Source organism: Schistocerca gregaria, chromosome 2, assembly GCF_023897955.1.
Source record: "Schistocerca gregaria isolate iqSchGreg1 chromosome 2, iqSchGreg1.2, whole genome shotgun sequence".
Lineage (NCBI taxonomy): Eukaryota > Metazoa > Arthropoda > Insecta > Orthoptera > Acrididae > Schistocerca > Schistocerca gregaria.
This window is the reverse complement of record NC_064921.1, coordinates 677,279,794-677,296,305: the sequence shown is the minus strand read 5'-3', so window position 1 is coordinate 677,296,305 and position 16,512 is coordinate 677,279,794. Positions and strand designations below refer to the sequence as shown.

General features: G+C 42.7%; 1 protein-coding gene across 1 annotated transcript in view; it reads right to left on the bottom strand.

Annotated features, from left to right (window-relative positions):
* LOC126334741 (chorion peroxidase-like) overlaps positions 1 to 12,396 on the bottom strand; it is a 407,382-nt gene extending 394,986 nt beyond the window's left edge. The window contains exon 1 of the mRNA XM_049997290.1: positions 12,361 to 12,396. The gene's annotated coding sequence lies outside the window, so the exon portion shown is untranslated. The remainder of the gene's footprint in view (positions 1 to 12,360) is intronic.
* Positions 12,397 to 16,512: the final 4,116 nt, after the last annotated feature.

The window sequence follows — 16,512 nt, the reverse complement described above, 5'->3', positions numbered from 1 at the left end:
GCGCTTCAGTAATTTGGTGAGTGAATAAGTTCTGTGAGGTTGCAAAGCTGACAGTTGTGGGCCTTTATCGATCCATTGCGTGAAAAGTGCGCCTTGCTTGGTCACGGGACCGCCAGATGGCCTTGTTTTCCATTATTTTGCTACTGCCTACAAATCGGATTAACTAACACGGGCAGCAGCTGCGAGTTACTACAGCGCCACCTGTCGTAAAAAAGTATGCAATTACTGGCAATTTACTTTTTTTTCATTCATGTGGCAAATCACACATGTTTACGGCCGCTTCTGTTACCTAAGTACTGGTTTTGAATAAGCTGACATTGCACCTTAACCAAGTGAGAGATTTTCTGATCTTTTCTATGCCAAACAAACTACTTGTAGTATCTGTTGTGGACTTCTTCTTCGTCTTCTTCTTCTTCTCCACTTCAAATATTAGACTTCCGGATGCTAAGGTGCCTCTCTCTTCCATGGCCTTCGATGACATTTTCGGCCTACGGGAAAGTAATTTCCAGCTTTGTTAAGGTAGTCTGCCACTGTTCATTCTGTCGAGAATTTCACTCCATTTTCTTGTGTTGGCTTCAGTTTCGTTTATTACATTAAATATATTTAATTCCCTCTTTTTGTCGCCGTTTCTTAATCAGGCTTCTCTGGTACAACCTTTCACGGCCCTAGGAAATATCTTTTCAGCTGCCTAGATCTTACCTTCTTGTCGTTCGTAAATGGCCCACAACACACTTCCGTAGTGCGGGAACAGTCGTTGCTTTATGAAACTTCATCATATTTTTTTGGCTTTCTCCTAAAGTATTTGTTCATTGCTCCACATATGTTTTCACATTTTGCTACTTTCTTGCCCATATATTCCCCCTAATCGAATTTGATATCGCTTCACAGATATTTAAAATGACTAACTTTTTTTACCACTGCATTGCTCACCATTAGCTTTGTACTTATTGGATTCCTTCCTATAAAAAACATTGTTTTAGTTTTCTTCGCGAGTATATCCACGTTGTAATCTTCGGCTGTTTTATTTAGAAGGAAAATTTTTTTTTACATGTCATTCTTTTTTCTCTGAATGAATAGCCCAGTGTAACTCAATTACAATCGAGGGATTAGAAAAAGTCTCAGTAACTGCATTCCTAGCGGTTCATCTACATCTGCAGTTACATGATTACTCTAAAAATCACACTTATTCGTTTGAAAGTGGTTCCGTGATCCCTCTATCAGAATACGTCTCGATCGTTCCACTCTTGAAGAGCACATGGTAATAATGGGACAAAAGTCTTTCCATATAAGTACTCATTCCTCTTACTTTGTTATGATGGTCATTTCTCCCTATGTGCTTGAGAGTAAATAAATTATTTTGGTGTTCAGAGGAGAAATTTGGCCGTTGAAATTTTGTGAGATGATGTCACCGCAACCAAAATCTCTTTGTTTTAGTGATTGACATCCCAACCTGATTGTCATATCCGTGACATTCTTCTCCCTATTTCGAGATGATACAAAACGAGCTGCCCATCTTTGAACTTTTTCAATGTCCTGCTTCAGTCGTATCTGGTAAGTATCCCATACCGCGAAGCATTACCACAGAAGAGGACGGACAAGCATCGTGTAGGCAGTCTCTTTAGTAGATTTGTTGCATCTTTTAACTGCTATGCCAATAAAACACAGTTCCTAGTTTTCCTTCCTCATAACATTTTCAATGTGGTGGTTCCAATCTACGTTGCCCAGTTGCTAGGTATTTAGCTGAAACAGAAGCCCTTACATTTGTGTGATTTATCGCGTAACCGAACTTTAACTGATTTTTTTATTGTCACTTTTCGCACCGAGCAGATATCTTTCTCAAATCAATTTTCAATTAATTTTGATCTTTCGATGAGTTTACTAGACGGTAAACGAGCGCATCCTCTGCAAAGAATCTAAGAGTGCTACTAAATCGTCTATATAGGGTAACACAAGCGGATGACCTCGGGGAAGCCCAGGTATCACTTCGGTTTCACCACATGACTTCCGTCAGTTATTCAGCTTGAAGACAGACAACTTCCCTGTCAAGGTCGCATTTGTAAAATCTTTACTTAGGATAACCGGTGTCAGTAAACATAGTTACCAGCTGCCAACATGAGTAACGTAGAAGTAAATATCCTCGGAGTAGTGAAGCAACTTAACTCACTTAATAAAAGCATGTCTTCTGGTCCAGACTGTATACCAATTAGGTTCCTTTCGGAGTATGCTGATGCATTAGCTCCATACTTAACAATCATATACAACCATTTGCTCGACGAAAGATCCGTAGCCAAAGACTTGAAAGTTGCACAGCTCACACCAATATCCAAGAAAGGTAGTAGGAGTAATGCACTAAATTACAGGCCCATATTGTTAACGTCGATATGCAGCAGGAATTTGGAACATATATTGTGTTGGAACATTGTGAATTACCTCGAAGAAAACTGTCTATTCACACACAGTCAACATGGGTTGAGAAAACATCGTTCCTGTGAAACACAACTAGCTCCTTATTCACATGGTGTTGAGTGCTATTGATAAGGGATTTCAGATCGATTCCGTATTTCTGGATTTCCGGAAGGCTTTTGACACTTTACCACACAAGCGGCTCGTAGTGAAATTACAGCCTTATGGATTAACGTCTTAGTTATGTGACTGGATTTGTGATTTCCTGTGAGAGAGGTCACAGTTAGTAGTAATTGACGGAAAGTCATCGAGTAAAACACAAGTGATATCTGGCGTTTCCCAAGGTATTGTTGTAGGCCCTTTGTTGTTGCTTATCTATATCAACGATTTGGCGGACAATCTGAGCAGCCGTCATCGGTTGTTTGCAGAAGACGCTGTCGCTTATCGACTAATAAACTCATCAGAAGATCAAAGCTAACCAAAGACTGTGTTTTATTGGCGGGGTACTTAGAAAATGTAACAGACCTACTACGCTTGTCCGTCCTCTTTTAGAATACTGTTGTGCGGTGTGGGATCCTTACCGTATTTCTAGATTTCCGGAAAGCTTTTGACACCGTTCCTCACAAGCGACTTCTAATCAAGCTGCGGAGCTATGGGGTATCGTCTCAGTTGTGCGACTGGATTCGTGATTTCCTGTCAGGAAGGTCGCAGTTCGTAGTAATAGACGGAAAATCATCGAGTAAAACTGAAGTGATATCAGGTGTTCCCCAGGGAAGCGTCCTGGGACCTCTACTGTTCCTGATCTATATAAATGACCTGGGTGACAATCTGAGCAGTTCTCTTAGGTTGTTCGCAGATGATGCTGTAATTTACCGTCTAATAAGGTCATCCGAAGACCAGTATCAGCTGCAAAGCGATTTAGAAAAGATTGCTGTATGGTGTGTCAGGTGGCAGTTGACGCTAAATAACGAAAAGTGTGAGATGATCCACATGAGTTCGAAAAGAAATCCGTTGGAATTCGATTACTCGATAAATAGTACAATTCTCAAGGCTGTCAATTCAACTAAGTACCTGGGTGTTAAAATTACGAACAACTTCAGTTGGAAGGACCACATAGATAATATTGTCGGGAAGGCGAGCCAAAGGTTGCGTTTCATTGGCAGGACACTTAGAAGATGCAACAAGCCCACTAAAGAGACAGCTTACACTACACTCGTTCGTCCTCTGTTAGAATATTGCTGCGCGGTGTGGGATCCTTACCAGGTGGGATTGACGGAGGACATCGAGAGGGTGCAAAGAAGGGCAGCTCGTTTTGTATTATCGCGTTATAGGGGAGAGAGTGTGGCAGATATGATACACGAGTTGGGATGGAAGTCATTACAGCATAGACGTTTTTCGTCGCGGCGAGAGCTTTTTACGAAATTTCAGTCACCAACTTTCTCTTCCGAATGCGAAAATATTTTGTTGAGCCCAACCTACATAGGTAGGAATGATCATCAAAATAAAATAAGAGAAATCAGAGCTCGAACAGAAAGGTTTAGGTGTTCGTTTTTCCCGCTCGCTGTTCGGGAGTGGAATAGTAGAGAGATAGTATGATTCTGGTTCGATGAACCCTCTGCCAAGCACTTAAATGTGAATTGCAGAGTAGTCATGTAGATGTAGATGTAGAAATAGGACTGACGGCGTACATCGAAAAAGTTAAAAAAAAAAAGGCAGCACGTTTTGTATTATCGCGAAATATGGGAGAGAGTTTCACAGTAATGACCAATGGCTTGGGATGGACATCATTAAAATAAAGGCGTTTTTCGTTGCGACGGAATCTTCTCACCAACTTTCTCCTCCGAATGCGAAAATATTTTTTTGGCACCCACCTACATAGGGAGGAACGATCACCACGATAAAATAAGGGAAATCAGAGCTCGTACGGAAAGATATAGGTGTTCATTCTTTGCGCGCTCTATATGAGGTTGGAATAAGGTGGTGCGATGAACCCTCTGCCAGGCACTTAAATGTGATTTGCTGAGTATCCATGTAGATGTAGATTTGATCTGTGTGTTCTTCACATAAAGCGTAAAGCATATTATAATGTGAAAACTAGCGTATATGTCATAAATATAATACATAGATTGAATTATTATTACATGTACCTCAGTACAGGTTAATACGTGTGTCCAACGTCAGTTACAAATGTACTCCACATTGTTAATTAGCTGGACAGTTGACGAAAGATACATTGGAATATCAAAGTTAAAACCAGTACACAGGGTGAAGAAAAATTCGCGTACTCGGACTTTTCAGCGCGATTTCTCATGTACTGGCAAAACAAAAACATCTGTCACAAGATTTCGTCCTGCGCATATTTCGAGCAGTCAATGGACGTTAAAGATTGGCAATCTGGCAACACTGTAATCACTTGTACGGTAACTATCTCTTTCAGCAGGCACATCAACGCTGTGCAGTTGGTGTAAAGGATAACGTTTTGGGTTAGCGTGCACGAGGTCGAGGGTTCGATTATGGCTCGCAGATTATCTGTTTTTATTTGCTGAAATTAGTCTGCGTGGTACGGGATCTGGCGTCATACTCGTAATGCAGCGATTGCAGTGGATCTTCTACAAAACATTTCCAGTTACGTACTGACAACACAGGTAAGGAAGTACAATCGGTTTCAATGATCAGCTTTTAAAGAAACCTTTTTCACGTGGTGGATGTGAAATTTTCTTGCCACTGCATCTACCAGATTTCAAACCTGTTTTTTTGTGTACCTGCACCAATGGTCCCATATAAATCATTTGCCTAGCACGTTGCTATTCCTACTGGTGACGTAAGGCCGTAATGTAATGTAATGGACCTGAACGTGGCAAGAACAATAGTTGCTATTAATCGATAGGACCATTGGGGGAGGGCACACACAAATCAAGTTTAGAATCTAGTAGATGCAGTGGTGTGAAATAACTTGCGCCCACTACGTGCAAAAGGTTTCTTTAAAAGCTGACCAATGAAAACGATTGTACTGCCATTTCTGTGTTCGTAGTACATAACTGCAAATGTTTTGTACGAGACTCACTGTAATCGCTGTACGAGATTAAGGTTCCAGAGGTTAGAGGTACTCAGGGTACCCTCCGCCACACACCGTCAGTATGGATGTAGATGTAGATGTAGAGAAATAAGGCTAAACACAGAATCGAACGCTCGACCTCCTGCATGACAACCCAAAACGCTATCCACTGAGCCAACTGTATAGCACTTTTGCTGTCTCCTGACGGAGATAGTTACCGGACACATGATTACAGTGTTGCCACATTGCCAGTTTTTAGCGCCCATTTACTGCCTGAAATATGCGCAGGACGAAATTGTGTGACAGACATTTTTTTATTGCTAGTATGTGAGGAATCGCGCTGCGAAGTCCGAGAACGCGAATCTTTTTTCATACTGTTTACAGTATTAACTTTGACATGCCATTCCTTTCTTTCTTCTTTCATTCGCTTACGCCATAGTCCCGCAGCGATCGCAGGGTCGGAGTGGTTACAACGGATTTGGCAGTGTTGGTGTTAGGGACGGCCGGATGCCCTTCCTATCACCATCCCGTACCCCTCAGTACAGAGTCAGTGTACCCCCAACTGTCTGCGTCTAATGTAAATCGTGAAATAGTGCGAACGTGTTTCGGATGTCTGCGACGCGTGTAACTGAGGCGGAACGTGGGGACCGGCCCGGTATTCACCTAGCGGCATGTGGAAAACCGCCTAAAAACCACATCCAGGCTGGCCGGCACAGCGGCCCTCGTCTTTAATCCCCGGGAGGATTCGGTCCGTGACCGGCGCCCCTACCCGAGTCCAGGAAGCCTTGGGGGTTTGACATGCCATTCCATCCTGCGTCAAATGTCCAGCTGTTTAAGACGTGGAATAAATTTATAGTTCAAGCTGTACACATGTACTCACCTGTACCGAGGTGTATGTAATAATAGTTCAATTCAGGTATTATATTTATGGCATGTATGCTAGTTTTCATAACGCAATATGTGTTACACTATATGTACGCTGTTTATGGATCAGGTGATCGTAAATTTGTTTGTCGAAAACGGTCATCGTAAACAAATATTTTACAGATGCCATCTTGGCTGAGAAGTTGTCTTTTCCCAAGTTGCACTTTAGCGGATTGCCCCTCATTACCGAGCATGAGCAAGTTAACTTCCGTCACTTACGTCGAAATGTGATCTTTCTGAAAGGAAATCACGAATTCAGTCGCAAAACAGAGGCGATAGTCCATAGGCACACAGTTCAACTAGAAGCCGTTTCCAAGGAACGGCACCAGTTGTATTTCACAAGAACACAGTTTTCTGAATCCGTGCTCGTTATGTATCGCTTTCTTCGAGGAATTTCATAATGTTGGAATACAGTATAGCTTCCAAAATCCACCTCACGGGATAAAAACAGCGGCTGCTTTGGACTCACTTGCAGCACTGTCGGGACGACGCAACACGTGTCGTGCTAACTGCTGTCTCCGCTCCGTGGGTAACGATGGGAGGCGCCTTGCTGTAGAGTCACAGGCAGCTCGTTCCGTTCCGCAGTGGCGGCCAGCTGGAAAACTGCCGTTCGCGTTCGGAGCTCGTACCGGCTAACAACAAGGGCCGAGACGCTGTTCAGGAGTCCGCGCTGGATGAGCGTGTTCCCCGTCCGAGGAGCGACGTAGGCGGTGGAAAATTTATGCCAACTCGTAAACATGAGATGGATAAGTATACTGCTGGAGTACTGACGTAAGGAGGAAGCGTGCGTTAACAGCGAAAGTGCGAGTTTTAAGGTGCTGGCAACAAGCACAGTAAAGCTTTGTGCTACTTAGCGGTTCAGAATGTCAAAATTTGCGTCTGTGGAACATCTGTACATAGATTTAAGTGCATCGGAAGTGCATTGTTTCACGTAGCAAGGTAACATCTCCAATGTAACATTCCCAGAATAAATCCTTCACTCTATAGCGGCGTCGGCGTTGTTCTGTAACTTGTCGGTAGAATAAAACTGTGTGCCGAACATGGATTCGAAGACGAAATTTTCGCCTTTCGCTGGCAAACCTTACTGGTTGAGCTATCAAGTGCCGGAACAGCACAGTCCATAAGAGAAAATGCTGCGAAAAGCAAGATATCGGGTTCGAGTCACGGTTTGGCACACAATTTTAATCCGTCAAGAAATACCAATGTAATACGATAGTTCGTGGATTATGGCTGCTATAAGGCTGTAAGTAGTGGTGAGTCAAAGTACGATTCACCTGCAACTACAGGCAGTGTAACAGTAAACGCAGGCGGCAGTTATACGGAAACGATGCTCACCAAAATTTTGTGAGGGTCACACACACACGCTGATTGCTTAGTTTCCTCCACACCCGCTATCTTTTCCTAATCCTTTTAATTCCTTAGACGTAGATTTTCGGGAAGTGTTTGACTCACCTGCCACACTTCAGGCCGTTAACAAAGACCCGAGCATACGAGATAGAGGTTGTCCGACATGCCTCTCTAGATACGTAAACGACCTGTTGGACAGGATGAGCAGCAATCTGTAACTGTTTTCTTTTGACACTGAAGTGTAAGGGAATGTATCGTCGTTGACTGACTGTACGCGGATATAGGATGTCTTGGATAGAATTTCTATTTGTTGTGATGAATCTCAGCTTACTCAGAGTGTGTAGAAATGTAGGTTACGGCACATGAGTAGGAAAAACAATTCCATAATATTCGAATACAGCGTTAATAGAAAGCTACATGACACTGCCCATGCCGGCCGTTGTGACCGAGCGGTTCTAGGCGCTTCAGTCCAGAACCGCACTGTTGCTACGGTCGCAGGTTCGATTCCTGCCTCGGGCATGGATGTGTGTAATGTCCTTAGGTTAGCTAGGTTTAAGTATTTCTAAGTTCTAGGGGACTGATGACGGCAGATGTCAAGTCCCATGGTGCTCAGAGCCATTAGAACCATTTTTCGATGAAACGTTTAGGCATAACGTTACAAAGCGACATGAAACAGAACGAGCACATAAGGTTGGTATCAGGGAAAGTGAATGATAAACATCGGTTTACTGGGAGAATTCTAGGAAAGTGTTGCTCACCTGTAAAAAAGGCTGCACACGCGAAAGTTGTGCGACCCATTTATGAATACTGCTCGAGTGCTTTGGATCCCTACCACCGATTAAAGGAAGTCATCAGAACAATCAGAGGCTTGCTGTTATATCTGTTACCGGTAGTTTTATTCAGTACGCGAGCATTACGGGAATGCTCCGTAAACTGAAATGGAAATGCCTGGAGGAAAGAATGTTTTCTTTTAGCGAAACACCAGTGAGAAAGTTTAGAGAACCGGCATTTGAGACAGACTGCAGAACGATCCTGTTGCCATCAACCTACCTCTCCCGTAATGACCAAGAAGACAATGTAAGAGAAAGCAGTGGTCCGTACGGTAGCTTACGGATAATAGATTTCCCCTGCTCCGTTAGCAAGTGGAATAGGGAAGACGGGCAGTGGTGCAAGGTACCCTCCGCCATGCACCGTATGGGGGCTTGCTGAGTTTTTATGTAGATGTAGATGGTCAGTGCATTCGACATGAACGCTCTAAAGCTATCGTTCGAAACTTTCGCACCCTAATTTCGAAACATTAAGCACTGCGGGCGCCATTACGCTGGTATTGATTGTCATGAATAAAGATAATTTCGGATCTCAGCTTTCGCTTCAGCACTGCCGAACACATGTGACGGTAATTAGACTAATTGTGAAGCCACGATTTGCAGCACTTTTTCGCTCACACGCTCAGAAAAGTATTATGCATGTACGCTTGTTCTGCCAATCACCGTGCACCTATTCACGTCCTCCTTTACGGTGAAAATTTTCTGGATGCCCTTAAATTACCACAGTTCACGGTGAACTGAGCGAAGTGGAATCATGGTTAAGGCACTGGATCACATTTTGCAGGAACGAGGTTCCCATCCCTTTTCCGTCAAACCACACTTAGGTTTTCGTTCTTTTTCTACATCTCTAAAGGCTCATGGTGTTACTTTTAAAAAGCGAGTGTCTGATTTCCTGTTCCATCCTTCTACAGTCGCACGTGTGGTATAATACGTGATGACCTCGTTATTGACCAGGAGTTAACCGCGCTAACCGCCCATACTGTTTTAGCTCATGTTGAATTTCAGCCACATTATGTCCTTTCACCCTGAGGAATCCAATCAATGCTCGTAATTCTTGCGCAGCTTGATTGTTTATTTTGCCAGATGCTTTAACCCGGAATAAGTGGCGCGCAAGGAGAAAGTAAACAACGGCCACTTGCGCCACGAAAAAGAAAGGAGGAGGAGCAGAGCTTAACTTTCAGTCACGACGAAGTGATTAAAAATGGAGTATGAGATGGAATTGGATATGAATGTGGAAGGAAGTCGAGCGATCGCTTTTTATTTTGTAATGCTCAGTGACACCACGCGTACGATAAGTGACGCAGTTGTGACAGAAAATATGATCACGATATTTTCAGAAGAGGCACTTTCTAGGACGGATAGAACAGCATTACTGCTAGAAGGATTCTGTCGTTAATGAAACATTACATACGATTCGCACATCTTGCGTTTAAGTCTTCTTCATCCTGCTTGTATGCCCAATCAAAGACGAACTGATTTAAGGCTAATGGATTGTTGGAATACCATTCAGTTGCACTCGAAATAGGTACATTGCGATAAGGAAATACACTAAACTAAATGTTAGTGTATCGTTCCATCATGTCATATTATGTCTTGCTTAAGATAGTGCACTTGCATTCCGAAGGAACGAGTCATATCCCCGTCCGGCAGTCCGGTATAAGATCTTCCGTGACTTCCCAAAATCAATCGATACAAATGCTGGTATGAATCCTTTCACAAGGACACGACCTCTTTCTTCGACCGTATCTAATTGACCGAGCTTATGCTCTGCATCTAGTGATCTCGTAATCGTCGTTATTCTTCCTTTCTAAACAAATGACCTAGGATTACCAGCTGATGTTATTTTCCCGCACCCGTGGTCTAGTGGTTAGTATTGCTGGATACTATCCCGTTGGTGAGGAGGCTTGCGTGCCTCAACCATAGAGACAGCCGTACTGTAGGTGCAACCAAAACGGAGGCGTATCTGTTGAGAGGCCAGACAAACATGTGGTTCCTGAAGAGGGGCAGCAGCCTTTTCAGTAGTTGCAGGGGCAACAGTCTGATCCGGCCTTGTAACGCTAACCAAAACGGCCTTGCTGCGAACGGCTGAAAGCAAGGGGAAACTACAGCTGTGATTTTTCCCGAGGGCATGCAGCTTTACTGTACATGGAGAGCTGCATCAAACCAGTCTCAGGACTGAAGACCACAACAACAACAACAACAACTATCCCAAAGGTTCCAGCATCGATACCTCATAACACCTCCGACTTTTCTGTGCTGAACGATCTGAAGAGGGCCGGCCGTGTGTCCGAGCGGTTCTAGGCGCTACAGTCTGGAACCGCGCGACCGCTTCGGTCGCAGGTTCGAATCCTGCCTCGGGCATGGATGTGTGTGGTGTCCTTAGGTTAGTTAGGTTAAAGTAGTTCTAAGTTCTAGGGGACTGATGACCACAGCAGTTGAGTCCCACAGTGCTCAGAGCCATTTTTTGATCTGAAGAGAGGTCACTCGGCCTCCTGATCAGAAGCCGGTTAATAAAATACGCCCATAACTGCCACGGAAGCCGTCGAAGCGGTGTCAAATAGAAAGAGTTGCACCAGGCTTTTTCTAAGGTGCTTCTTCTAAGGTGCTTATTGCTAAGAACGGTTCTCATGATATTACGAGCAGACATTGCCAACATCGAAGATCAATTGGATCAGCCACTGTTCTTCATTCTCTATGGTTCAGAATCATTGATACCTGTAGGAGCGTTAAACACCTAGTTAAGTCTTGCTTTTCTAAATATTTTTCAACCTGAACAAAAGATTTCTCATAAGTGCCTGATACCGAGTGATTATGTGGGCCTCAAGCGCTTTGTTGTCAGTTTTTCGTGAACTGCATACACACCTGAATTTTTTTTGCTGGTCATGTGTATATTGTACAATCGCGATTGGCTTCTTGATGTTCAAGTAAAGTACGTCTTCCACCAATCTTTATGTGCCTTCCGACTCAACTAGTGGACTTTTTTTCACTTTACTGTAACAATCCTGTGCCAGTAGAATATGGGAGGTTGTTTTTATGCAGTTGGTATCCAGATATGGACAAAGCATTTTTTCTCGTCAGTTGTTAAGTGAAAATATTTAAATATTAATAACGATAGAATACATTTTTTTCAGTGCGCTGTTGCATATTAATCCGGTTTCTGGCACAGTATGATGTTCGCTCCTTCTTTATTAACCGGAATGTAACGATCGGTGTAGCTGAGTAAGTTGTTCTGGTATTACTGTTTCTTTCAGTGCAGTTTATTTGTCCACCATCAACAATTCTGATGTGAATACGCACATCGTGCTCTCAGCTCCTAACCCCCACCTCATCACTAATATTATTGCTACCTCAAAAGAAACTCAAAAGGGGAGTATTGTTGTTATTTAGCACGGAGAGTTATGGTCTTTTCCAATTATGCAGCGAGGAAATTATACGTGCAAACACGTCAGTTAATTTAAAAATAATCTTGATCATCTTTGTACTCTACAGCTCATTCATACTGAAGTTACTAAGAACCTCCGTAACACATTTGCGGTAGTTCTTATTGAGATCAATTGAAAGATGTCAGAAGAATTTTATCAAAGTGAGGACCCAACCACCGTCCTTGACAATAGCGAAATTCGTAGCTAATATGATGTACTTGCGTATCGGTTGAAGACATAACGAAATGAAACGTAGTCATATGTGTGCAGTGAACTCTTTGCTGCAAACCCGACTGGGGATACCAGAGGACAGAACGAGATTTCTTCATCATCGCCAGAGCGAGCTCCCGCCGCCGCGTTAATTGCTTTCGGATGGACTCACCTTGGGCGCTGCTGCCGTCGCTCGCGCCGGTGCGTCTCTCCACTGCAACAAAAATAGTCCAGCGTTAGCTCTGAAACGTTCAGACCGTCCCCGTGCAAACAAACAAACATGATTTAAACGCCTTGGGACGTACAGAGCAATCACAAGGTGGACGAACTCTCATCTGCCAGCGATTACCTGGATGGTAGAAAATATATTCACAAGTACACTGATAGAAATGGACGACTACTGATGTCAGCCATACCACCGGGAATTTTGGTAGTTGTCAACTTTATAAGGTATCTGTATAGATTGTGAAAGGCATAGGGCCACCATGTGAAAGGTATCTGTGTAGATTATGACTAGTATCTGTGGAAATCATGAACTGTATCCATTAAAACTACGCGAACAATAAATGATTTACGAAAATGCGAAAACCGTGGCAAAATGCGTAGGTAGTATGAAGTGCAAACGGACACTCACAGTACATACAGATAACAAAACAGTTATCTGTATGCACTGTGACTCTCCGTCTTCACTTCATAATAGATATAAATTTTTACTTGGTTTTCGCATCTTCGGAAATACCATTTTAATTACCTCTTACGATAATTTGAAAATGGGTCCGAGCGCAAAACCAGCCATCTAATGAATGAAAAAAAGTGAAATGTGCAAGTTTGGCTGGTTTTTCCTTGTACTGGTCAACAGAAGTTGCTTACCTGCGCTTATTCCAGCATGCTGGAAATTCGCGAAACTGTAACCGATAGCACCTGAAATTCTGTAACTGTACCCAGTCACTTTTATTAATAGTTATAATATACGTTTCGCAGCATTATATCTCCATCAAAATGCGGTTTTATTTAAATTATCAAAACATAGATGTTAACATTATTTGCTTATTTCGCTGTACAGAGATTGTGTGTAATGTAAATATGAGTGGAACAAACAGCCTGTGACTACACTTTGGACACAGCGCTTGGAAGTACAGGTTGCTCATATTCCGTTAGTTTAAATAAATATCTGATGATGGAGGTCTAATCTGCTGAAACACGTAGTGTGTATTTCAACTGATCTCCATAAGGTGTACGGTTACGCTTGACTTATAACATTCGCATTTAAAATTGGCTGTAATTGAAAGAGAAATGTAAATTAGGTTAAGTTCAATAGTTATTGCTTTAATAACACTAAATAAAAACTAGTGAAACTCGTGGTTGGAATATGACAACCAGCGTGACCCTTAAAACAGTTCGTCCTTCTCTAACATGGGAGGCCAAAAAATAAATAAATAAAGTCGTGTTATCTTCCTTGACAGTCCTAATGGTAATGGCTTGTATCTGATCTAAAATATTGTTTTAAAACTGTGTGATTTGTGAATTCATGAGCGTATAGCGTGTTACTGTGGAAGGGAAATAAGACGGATGTAAGAGAGAGTGTGTGTGAAACTTAGTTCCGGAAACTAACCTATTTCTGTCGAGAGCACCTGCGTGTGGTCAACACACTGGGTAGGCAGCTGGTTTCTTCAGAAACAGTGTCGAGGTCGATGTAGCCTAATGAACTGGCCTTTGAGGATCTGTTACATAACGATCAGTTATGCAAAGAGGCGGATATGATGTTGTGTTTGGTAATGCAAGCAAGACTGAAGAAAAATCAAGGCACGTTTATAGGATTCTTCGATCTAGAAAAGGTGTTTGACAGGGTAGAACGGGGCAAGACGTTAGAAATTCTCACAAAAATAGGTGTAAGGTAATATGGTTAATACATAATACGTAAAAGAACAAGGAGACAAAAATTAGAATGGAAGACGGAGAAAAGGGTATAAGACAGAGATACAGTATTTTGCCCCTGCATGTGAACCTATACGTCGAAGAAGCAATGACACCAGTGAAAGATAGGTTCAGGAGTGTGGTTAAAATTCTGGGTTTAAGGATGTCAGTGATAAGATTCGCAGATGACACTGCTGTTCTCAGCGAAAGGGAGGAAGAACTGCAAACCTGTCCTACCGAGTGAGCAGTCTTATGAGCACACACCATAGATCGTGAGTAAGCTGGAGAAAGTAATGATGAGTAGCAGAAATGAGACTGACGACAAAGTTAATATCAGAATTCGTGACCATGAAGCAGACGAGGTGAAGGAATTCTGTAACGTCGGCAGTCAAATAACACATGTCGGAAGAAATAAGGACATAAAACGCAGACTAGTACAGGCAAAGACGGCATTTCTGGTGAAAAGAAATCTGCTAGTGTCAAATATCGGCCTTAATTAGAGGAAGAAATTTATGAGAATTTACGTTTGGAGCACAGCACTGTATGATAGGGAATCGTTAATTATTGGAAAACCGGAACACAAGAGAACTGAAGTCTTCCAGATGCGGTGCTATAGAATGAAAATTAGATGGACAGATGAGATAAAATATGTGGAAGTTCTCCCCAGAATCTGCGAGGAGAGGAACATGTGTTAAACGTTGACAAGGAGAAGAGACAGGATGATAGGACGTCTGTTGGGACATCAGGGAATAACTGCCGTGGTGCTAGAGGGACTGTGTAGTGCAAATGATGTAGGGCAACAGACTGAAATGTATTCAATAAACAATTAAGGATGTCAGGTGCAACTCTTCCCTGAGGTGAAGAGGTCACATGAGAGGAAGATTTGGTGCACTGAATTGGACCAATCAGAAGATTGATGACGCGAAAAAAATAAGAAGGTTAGAGTTCAACGTCCCGTTGACGGCGTGGTCATACCAGACAAAGAACGTGCTTAACCGGCCGAGGATGTTGGTCATGTAATTTTCAAGTGATCTGTCTAGGCAGCCTTCTGGTACAGTGTAGGAAATCCAAGGAATACTTAAACCTGAACGACTCCTTCCCACTCACTGCCATCAACATTACCCCACCTCTCACGGCCTCGTCAATGGTTATGGCGCTTTGAGAGATTTCATTCGTTAGGTTCAAATGGCTCTGAGCACTATAGGACTTAACATCTGAGGTTATCAGTCCCCTAGAACTTAGAACTGCTTAAACCTAACTAACCTAAGAATATCACACACATCCATGCCCGAGGAAAGATTCGAACCTGCGACCGTAGCGGTCGCGCGGTTCCAGACTGGAGCGCCTAGAACCGCTCGACCGCCCCGGTATTCGTTAGGCCTCCGCGCTATGTGTCGCAGCATTGGAAATTCGTGGCGTATTGTCCTGGAAAAAAATTCGTAGATTACGGTCAAATAAGTGTGCCATTCCATCGGCAGCTTCATCTTGGTAGACATTCATCTTCAGAACAATAGCGTAACGTTTGACAGTTTTTGCGATGATTGTTTAAAGGGGGGGGGGGGGGGAGCACATTTCCGTGCAGGCTTACATTCATAAATCTTTCTAGTTCATTACGGCTACTAGCCTTGGCCTGCTACTCTTTATTTTGAATCGAAAAGAGCACATCAGCAAGTGATACAAACGTAGACAACACAGAGGGCAAACCAGTTGCACGGTACAGCGCGCCACATCTGACATGGTGCTACGATTGAAAAAAATTAATTGTTTGTTTGATAGAGGAAGAGCTCCATAGTCCTTTAACAGCGCAGAAAGTTATTTCATCGGACAGCTAATATTTTTATTTTATTTTGATTGAAAAATAAAGAAATAGTGTTCTTTTTTCATATTTATTCGCGATGCTTTCAATTTCTCACAAACATTCCAGTTAATGCGCGTGGTATGATCGACATGTGCAAGAACCAGGTCATTGTAGGGAAGGGATGACATTTTACAGGCGTAACGCAGCTCTTTATCCTGGGTACAGATGTAGAGAGAAGTTCAGATGAGCACCAGAGATAGAGCGATTGTGTCCGTATTATTTTTATATCGCATAGCGGATAGTGTTGATTCTCTCGTTAAACAGGTGACATAGTTATTTACAAGGAAGCGATACACTATAAAGAGTATAGTAATATTCTCCACATTTGACAAAAACTTATCCTGCTGGTACAAAGGTTACCAACTAGGTCTTGGTGTAGACGAACGGAATGCTGTGCACCTCATTTAACGTGGAAGTGTAATAGTGCTAATAATGTGTCATATCACACAAATACATGACATTATCAGTAAGAAAACATGAAGCGTAACGATAACGATTGCACTGGGTCAATTGCAATTCCAGCAAATGGTGGCCTTCGATACAACGGTAGAA